Genomic DNA, 8,855 nt, shown 5'->3' with positions numbered 1-8,855 from the left:
CCTTTCTCTTCTCTCTCTTCTCTTCTCCCCTCTCTTCTCTTCGCCCTTTGCCTGTTGGAAGCTTATGCTCTCCCTCTCAAGAGCATTAAAGCGTTGCTGCANAAGGATCCTGTTTGTGTGCCGCGNCATTTCTTGCTGGCGGGAAGGTAGCGCGGGACAGAGAAACCCTATCTAGAAAACAAAAACAAACAAACAAACAAACAAAAACAGTCCAAAGTTCAAAATTTCTTCTGGAATTACCACTTAACTGTAATCCCCTTTAAAATCAAAATCAAAAAGCCTCAGATATACTTTTCAGACAAAGGCAAAAAGCAGCCATAGTCTTCACCAAAATATAATAAGAACAGCCTCTAGGCCACATACTCATATTCTTTTCCTCTAAACCCTCTGGAGCTAGGTCCCTATAGTTCAAAATACCCTCAAGAACACTGTCTTCCATGTTTCTACTACTATGGCCCATTAAGCCCCACTTAAAGGATTCCACTGCTTTACAAAGTCCCAAAATCTCCAAACAAAAGCATGGTCAGCCCTACCACAACAATACCCCAGTCCCTGGTACCAGCTCCTGTCTTAGTCAGGGTCTCACTGCTGTGAACAGACACCATGACCAAGGCAACTCTTATAAGGACAGCATTTAATTGGGAATAGCATACAGGTTCAGAGGTTCAGTCCATTATCATCAAGGAGGGAAGCATGAAGAAGCTAGAGATGTTGCTGAGAGTTCTAATCTTGTTCCAAAGGAAACCAGACAAAGACTGATTTCTAGGCAGCTAGGAGGAGGGCCTCAAAGCCCGCACCCACAATGATACACTTTCTCCAACAAGTCCACACCTATTCCAAAAAGGCTACTCCTCCTGACAGTGCCACTCCCTGGGCCAAGTATATTCAAACCACCACATAAATGAAATTTTAGTTTTTCTCAAGGGAGTTTCTCTGGGGAAACAAACTACTCTTTAGGGTAAGCCCAATGCCCAGCTGTAGATGGCCAACAGAAAACTAACTCAAGAATATCTTTGGAGGTTCCTTGCCTCATGTCATGCCAGGGTCTTTTTTCAGTATATTCCCTTTTTCATTTTTCACGTACTTATCTATTTTTATACTATAGGTCTCTAGTATGTATATTATGGCCTCCAGTTTTATGTTTATATGAGATTCCTGAATGTGCAAAGAGCATGTCTCTGAGTCTCTATCTATTTCTTGTATCTTTCCTGGGCTCTTTTCCTTCTGTTTGTTTGTTTTGTCCTATTTCAATGTGTTTGCTTTTGTTTTATCTTAAATTTTATTTTATCTTATTATCCCTTAGATGCCTGTTGGTTTTTTTGTTTTGTTTTTTGTTTTTTTGTTTTTTTGTTCTGGTTTGGTTTGGGGTTTTTTTTTTTTTTTGGTTTTTGGTTTTTGTTTTTTTGTTCTTTTGGGTTTTTGGGGGGGAGGGGGGTTCAAGACAGAGTTTCTCTATTTAGCCCCGGCTGTCCTGGAACTCACTCTGTAGACCAGGCTGGCCTTGAACTCAGAAATTCACNTGCCTCTGCCTTCCAAGTGCTGGGATTAAAGACGTGCACCACCACTGCCCGGCTTCAAATAGCCTGTTGGTTTTCTAATGAGAGACAGAAAGTGTGGAACCTGATGGGAAGGGAAATGGAGAGAAACAGGAAATGAGTAGAGGACGGGGAAACGGTAATCAGAATATGTTGTACGAAAAAAAATCTATTTCCAATAAAAGGAAAGTATCCAGCATTCTGCTATGAGTCAGTTAGGAATCCATGCAGTGGTGATGGAATCAAAGCCATGTTTTAAATTCATAAATCCAGTGTGGTTTTGTACATCTTTACATTATAGCATGAAGATGCTAATATATACACCTGCCAGATCAGAGGCCAAGGGGTAGATGATTGCAAAGCTCCAAATCTGTGGTCAAGTGCCTGTATTCTCAGAGCAAAGGATAGTAATGAGAAAGGTAACGGAGTTCTTCCATTTAATTTAAAGTGTATCATATCATTTTTAATCCTCGTACTTAGAAATATCCTCTTACAAATAACAAAAAGAGAGAAAAAAAAGAATAAAATTTCAAGTTGCGTTTTGTTGAGATAGTTAACTACTTGAGTATGTATTTGCTTGTTTACAGTGTCTTGATATGTCATACTGTCTGGCTTTGAACTTTCAATCCCCCTGCCTTTAAGGGCTTAGGTCTAAGGCATGCACATCACCATGGTCCAGCTTTGGAATTTTTAAGAAAGCAAAAGTGTGACTTTTAAGGCTGTTTGGAACCCAAACCGACCTAGAAATTGTATACCAGAATATGAGATGTGATTGACATCACACTTTATAGCTAAAGAAAATCAGCCTAAATTGCCATAAGAAGAAACACAAGAAAGCCAAGAGATGCACAAAGACTGCTGGTCAGCTTTGCTTGTCTATTTGTTTTGTTTCTCCTGAAACAAAGACATGATTACAAGGTGGTAGTAACAGCAGGTAATCATCAGAGGGTAGCTGTAACAACCTTTTTAAATCAAAAGTAGGATTCCAAGATGGTTACTGTAAACTCTAGGCTGTTCTTCCCAACCACTTAATACCCAGAAATCTGACACTAATTATTTATTAAGAAGTGCTTAGGCCATAAACTTTACCTTGTTCTACGACTACCTCTTAACTTAATTATCCCTTTTATTCTAACCTGGGTTCAGCTCCATGGCTGGTTTCTTCTTCCGTCTGTCTCCTCAGTGGTGCAGGGGCAAATCTCCCTCATCTCTGATTATTTTCTAGAATTCTCTATCCCTGATGGATGTCCCATCTCCTATGTCCTGCTTTAGCTCATTGGCCATAGGTTTCTTTATTGTTGGGTAATAGTTTATACACAGCTCACAAGAGATTTTCTCTAGAGGTTAGTAACTTTTTGAAAAAAAAAAGAAGAAGACATGATTGCCGGTGGTGGAAAAGGCAGTAGAGAACCCTCTGTAGGTAGGGCTGTAGGCAGGTGTTTGGGTTCAGATCCTGGGACAGGAGCGAAGGTGCCTGTCTTAACATACCAAAGCAGACCTGGGTTCCACATTCTCCCAGTACTTTAACCCCTACCAAAGGTGATTCAAGAAAGCTATTTTGGCTCCTTGTACAGAAGGGTAAAAAGTAAAGTAAATTTTTACCATCTTAAATTTAAAGGAAACTCTCCAGCCCGGGAGCTGGGCTGCCCTTCCCCCAGATGTTCTTCCCCATAGAATCCATTGGGGTATCCCCTCTCTCTTCCCCTCCTCCCTCACCCTCTGTCTGTCTCTGAGCTCTTGCTCTTTCTGTCTTTCTCTTCCCCCTCCCCTCTCTCTCCCTTCCCATGGTGACTCCCCTGGCCTCCCCCTTGGGGCCAGTGAATTCACCCAAGAGCAGCTTCCCAATAAACCTGCATTTAATACAATCTAATCTGGCTTGAACTGGCTCACTTCACTGACAGAGAAATAACTTATCAGTGGGGCAAAGCCCAATCCTTTAGAAATGGGTTTCATCATAAGCAGGAATGAACCTAGTTTGTCTTTACTATAAGATGGCTTTAACAAGCCGAAGATGGAGGGAGGATGGTTCTTCATTACAAAGCAAGACTCTATCTGAAAGCGAAACAAAACAAAACATGCATTGCCTAATGAAACAAGTAAGGTTTGACTTGTATCAGATCCATTCTTTCACAGGGAGCAAATTGGAAGGATGTGAATTGGAAGAAATGGAAAGTTACGGTTCCTCACCTCCCCAGCCCGGCCCACTCCTTCAGGGTCTTGAGGAAAAGAAAACTTGTTTCAAATAGAAGTCCTAGCCAATCATACATTCCTGACATTCTTCAGTGATAGACAGTTCCAGCTGTGACAGCTGGAGTGCAAAAGGAGTCACTAGCAAGAGCCCAGACCTCAGACAATCCCTTCCTGCTCCCAAGCTGCCATCTTTTGAATTACGCTCCACTCCTAAATTCTGCCTGGTTTTGCTGTAAACATCTTATTAGCATGTACTTGTTAGCATGTTCATTATCAACTTGATTCTGGCACTGAATACTACCTGAGGTCTCTATGTGGCTCAAATCGCTTATAAGGCTCAAATATGAGAAGAAAAAAGGAGAATGTTTAATATTTGTACGTTTGTAATAATTTCTACAATGATTTCTATGTAGTTAGTATAATTTATCGAGTTATCTTAAAATATACTTGCAATTTTTATAGTATTGGTCTAGATACATTTTATCTGTATATTAAAATATATTCAATTGCTTTTCCTAATTTAAACTCTTTTTTTTTTTTTTTTTTTTTGGCTTTTCAAGACAGGGTTTCTCTGTGTAGTCCTGGCTGTCCTGGAACTCACTCTGTAGACTAGACTGGCCTCGAACTCAGAAATCTGCCTGCCTCTGCCTCCCGAGTGCTGGGATTAAAGGCATGCGCCACCACGCCCGGCTAATCTAAACTCTTAATGTATACAATCGGCTCTTAGAATAAAGGACATCCAGTTTTCCGTTTCACACAGGCATTTTGTGGAACTTTAAAGACTGATTGTGGTACCTTCCATTTGTCATTTCTCTGTAATGTTCTTGCCGTTAGGAATAGAGGTGAATGTAGAGATAAAATTTTGTCTCTGGAGCTGGAGAGATGGCTCAGCGGTTAAGAGCACTGACTACTCTTCCAAAGGTCCTGAGTTCAAATATCAGCAACCACATGGTGGCTCATAACCATCTGTAGTGAGATCTGATGCCCTCTTCTGGTGTGTTTGAAGACAGCTACAGTGTACTCACATATAATAAATAAATAAATCTTTAAAAAAGATTAATTGAAAAAAAAATTTTGTCTCTGAATGAAGCTATGAGTTTTGCTGGCTGGTCTGAATCATTTCATGTATTTGCAGCTTCTTTACTATTTACTTCTCTACAAAGGTTCTTTATCAGCTTCCTGGAGTTCTTTTGTCATAGAAAAAGTGTAGTATGTGAACGCCTTTGGGACAGGTTTCCCTCAAGACTTACAAGATCTAAAAATATTCTGCATATGTGAATCTAATTAGTCTCCAACTGTAGTCTGCAAATATAATAGGAACAGTTCCTAATCTCTCTCCTCTACTACCTTCCAGAGAGGTGAATGGCTAAACACCAAATCAAGCTTTCCTAACAGTAAAAGAACCCAAAAATATTTTCTCATGATACTTCAAAGAAATTGTCAACTTTCTCTTTATTTGCACATTCCTCATGAATTATGACTTTGTTAATTTAATATGCATCCACGTACCTGTTTCATTATGTGCCTCTGTAGGGACACATTAGCACTGCAGGATATCCTTTGACTATCAGGCTTATAATACTAATAGAACATAAGATTTTTATTACTTATTTGCTTATTATTTTATTTTTCTGCTGGGGAAATCATACTTAGGGCCGCGTGCATGTGAGGCCAGTCCATTCCCACAGAGCGATCCTCAATTCATCTATACTTCCTTTTGTTCCTTATCTCTGTGACTACAAGTTTTATATTTCACATTTACAATTTTTCAGAATTCCATACTTTGACCACTACAAAAGGTGATTCAAGAAAGCTATTTTGGGGGGCTGGTGAGATGGCTCAGTGGGTAAGAACACCCAACTGCTCTTCCAAAGGTCCGGAGTTCAAATCCCAGCAACCACATGGTGGCTCATAACCATCCATAACAAGATCTGACACCCTCTTCTGGAGTGTCTGAAGACAGCTACAGTGTACTTACAAAAAAAAAAAAAAAAAAACTTTAAAAAAAAAAAAAAAAAAAAGAAAGCTATTTTGGCTCCTTGTACAGTAGGGTTTTAAAAAAGTAAATATTTTCCATCTTAAATTTAAAGGAAAGTCTACCTTTTTCATTCAGTTTGAATAGTAAGCCCATAAGATAAAAATGTAAACTTCAATAAGAGTTAACTCAAACATATTTATTATATCATACTTCAAGTAGCATTTTATCTATTATTTACAAATATTATATGCCTTACTAATCATATTATTAGAACTGCTACTATTTAGTGCAGAATAATTTGTTAGCAATAACAATTCTCAAATATTATGAGTTAATAACTGGGCTACTAAGCTGGGCATCCTCCGAAAATGGTTCAAAGATTTTCAACAAAACATGCAAGCAAAGAAAAGAAGAGCAAGAAAGATGAGGAGGATGCTTCAAAGGCAAAGTGCTTGCTATGGAAGTGTAAGAGCTTGAATTTAATCCCACTGCACACATTTAAAGGGCATGGTGGTGCACACTTGTAACCTCAACGCTCCAAGGGGGACCACATGGACCCCTGGAACTCACAGGCCAACTAGGTTGTGTATCGTAATTGTTAAGTTCTCCACCAAGGGAGAGGCCTTGTCTCAAGAAAAAAAAAAATGGGTAGCACAGAAAAATGAGGCAGAGAAGCTGACAGTCTTGATTTCATCAGGCTGAGACTTCTGCATTAGAACAGTGAGGGAGCCCAAGCTTTCCATAGGATGCAGGTTGAGGACATTTACAGTGGCTAGGAGATCTACCTATATGCATAGGTAGCTACCAGGAAGTTAGAGCTATTTTTTTGTGGTTTGAGTTGGGAGCAGGGTGGGCTGTTTTCCATACCAGGACATATTGTTTCTGCAGGTGAAGCAGACAGGTTAGGCTGGAGCCAAGGAACTCTTTATGACGAGAGGTTATTGTCCAGTACTGCCTGACTCAGTTCTTCATGACCTGAGCCTGGTACCCAACAGATGGCATCTGAGGAGCAAAACCTGACCTCTGGCCTGTACTCACAGGTACACACATGTGCAAGCACACACACACACATACACACACACATGTGCACACACACACACAACATACACATGAGAAGAAATACAAGAAAAACAAAGAAAGGTCCATATGTTTCTTTTTTCTGTCTACAAGAGCCAACAAAGGCCAGAAAGGGGCCTCGGCTCCCCTAAAGCTAAGGTGTGAGACACCTGACACGGTGCTGGGAACAGAACTTGAGTCCTCTGGGAAAGTGGGAGCAATTTGAACTATTGAGTCATCTCTCCAGCTCCTTGTATTTCTTGACACTAGAGAAGATGCCCACAATTTACAGAAGGGAATCGTAAAAACCTCAAAAACTAAGCAAGCTATGGCATTTACAATTGGAGAATTGGATACATTAGCTAGACTTATTAAAATTTCAAATTTCATCACCTTTAAATGGATATTCCCCAAACGGTATCAGTAAACATTTCTTAACAGTCACTAGAAAAATAATAAAGGAATTTTACTGGGGAAAAAGGGGGCTTCTTATCCCATGTGTTATGTGTGTGTGTGTGTGTGTGTGTGTGTGTGTGTGTGTGTGTGTGTTCATATTCTGAGGATCCAGCTCAGGTCCTCATGCTTAGAAAGCAAATATGGAGGCAAATGTCACCTCCTTGGCACTATCATTTCCTTCCCACACCTATCTTTGATTTATTCGTGTTGCTTTAAGAGGAGGGAACATGAACATAAGTTGAGGCTGTAAGGATTGTGTAGCTTTAAGCAAGATAATGAATTTGAGGATGGCGCTCACTTTGGCAGTACATATACTAAAATTGGAATAACACAGAGAAGATTAACATGGTCCCTGTGCAAGAATGACACGCAAATTTGTGAACTGTTCCATATTTGTCCCACTCTCTCCTGATCTGTTCAATACAATACTTGAAGTCCTAGCCAGAGCAATTAGACAACAAAAGGAAGTCAAAAGGATACAAATTGGAAAGGAAGAAGTCAAAATATCATTACTTGCAGATGATATGATAGTATACTTAAGTGACCCCAAAAATTCCACCAGAGAACTCCTACAGCTGATAAACAATTTCAGCAAAGTGGATGGATATAAAATGAACTCAAACAAATCAGTAGCCTTCCTATACTCAAAGGATAAACAGGCTGAGGAAGAAATTAGGGAAACGACACCCATCACAATAGTCACAAATAATATAAAATATCTTGGTGTGACTCTAACCAAGCAAGTGAAAGATCTGTATGACAAGAACTTCAAGTTCCTAAAGAAAGAAATAGAAGATCTCAGAAGATTGAAAGATATCCCATGCTCATGGATCGACAGGATTAATATAGTAAAAATGGCCATCTTACCAAAAGTAATCNACAGANTCAATGCAATCTCCATCAAAATTCTAACTCAATTCTTCATAGAGTTAGAAAGAGCAATTTTCAAGTTCATTTGGAATAATAAAAAACTCAGGATAGCAAAACGATTCTCAACAATAAAAGAACCTCTGGGGGAATCATCAAAACTGACCTCAAGCTGTACTACAGAGCAATCATGATAAAAACTGTGTGATATTGGTACAGAGACAGGCAGGAAGATCAATGGAATAGAATTGAAAATCCAGAAATGAACCCACACACCTATGGTCACATGATTGTTGACAAAGGAACTAAAACTATCCAGTGGAAAAAAGACAGCATTTTCAACAAATGGTACTGGTTCAAGTGGCAGTCAACATGTAGAAGAATGCAAATTGATCCATTCTTATTTCCCTGTACAAAGCTCAAGTACAAGTGGATAAAGGACCACACATAAAATCAGATACACTGAAACTAATAGAAAAGAAAGTGGGGAAGAGGGCTGGCGAGATGGCTCAGCAGGTAAGAGCACTGACTGCTCTTCCAAAGGTACTGAGTTCAAATCCCAGCAAGTACATGGTGGCTCACAACCATCCATAACAAGATCTGATGCCCTCTTCTGGAGTGTCTGAAGACAGCTACAGTGTACTTACATATAATAAGTAAATAAATCTTAAAAAAAAAAAAAAAAAAAGAAAAGAAAAGAAAAGGAAGTGGGGAAGAGCCTTGAGCACATGGGCACAGGGATAATTTTCTTGAATAGAACACCAATGGCTTAT

At 39.5% G+C, this 8,855-nt stretch overlaps 1 non-coding gene across 1 annotated transcript; it reads left to right on the top strand.

Moving 5' to 3' along the window:
• Positions 1 to 7,505: 7,505 nt before the first annotated feature.
• LOC115062850 lies at positions 7,506 to 7,612 on the top strand. Its single transcript, XR_003842763.1, has one exon. It is a non-coding gene; the product is annotated as a U6 spliceosomal RNA (small nuclear RNA).
• The last annotated feature ends 1,243 nt before the right edge of the window (positions 7,613 to 8,855 follow it).

This window comes from Mus pahari, chromosome 21 (genome assembly GCF_900095145.1).
Source record: "Mus pahari chromosome 21, PAHARI_EIJ_v1.1, whole genome shotgun sequence".
NCBI lineage: Eukaryota > Metazoa > Chordata > Mammalia > Rodentia > Muridae > Mus > Mus pahari.
The sequence above is the reverse complement of the archived record's forward strand: the minus strand, read 5'-3'. Positions and strand labels throughout refer to the sequence as shown.